Source organism: Myotis davidii, unplaced genomic scaffold (assembly GCF_000327345.1).
Source record: "Myotis davidii unplaced genomic scaffold, ASM32734v1 scaffold2573, whole genome shotgun sequence".
In the NCBI taxonomy this organism is placed as follows: domain Eukaryota; kingdom Metazoa; phylum Chordata; class Mammalia; order Chiroptera; family Vespertilionidae; genus Myotis; species Myotis davidii.
In genome coordinates, this window is record NW_006284359.1 from 128,776 (window position 1) to 129,450 (window position 675).

Sequence of the window (675 nt, forward strand, 5' to 3'; positions counted from 1 at the left end):
CCCCCGGAGGCCCACCCCCGCGCGCACTTCCTCGGTTCCCCGTCCATTCCTCGACTTAACCCCAGGCCCCAGGTTGGGTTTCCCGGTCCTACTTCCTCCTGTTTATCCTAAGGTGGGCTGAGCATCACCCCAGAGACCCCCACTTCTCTGATGATCCGGCCCAAGGCCAGACTCCCCCTTGCTGCCCCCTTACCTGCGGCAGCCCATTTCCCCTGCTTGCACCAGTTTGACGGCACCCAAGACTGGGCCCCAATCCCCCATTTCCCAGACCACGAGGCTGGGCCTGAGTCCCATCTGCCTCCTCTTCCTTGACCTGGAGGCAGGGACCCTGCTCCTCTACTTCAACCCCACCCCAGGCCAGACCCCTCTCCCAGTTCCATTCATATTGACCCCCAGGGAAGGTTGATGTGACCCGTTGCCTCTGCACAGGCCCTTTCACTTCAGCTCTTTAATTCCCTGATGAAGGAAGTGACCTGTTTGTAGCCATCGGGAGCCAACCTAAGCCAGAGTCCCAAACTCACAGGGACAGAATGACATCCCAGGGAAGCTGAGGCCCTACCCGGTGCCCAGTTTGGGGGAAATAATGCTAAAGATCTGGGCTCAGGTTTCCACACAGTTTTATTGGGAGGTTTTGTTTTCTGTGAAATACACTAGAGGTTGGGGAAGGGCACACAT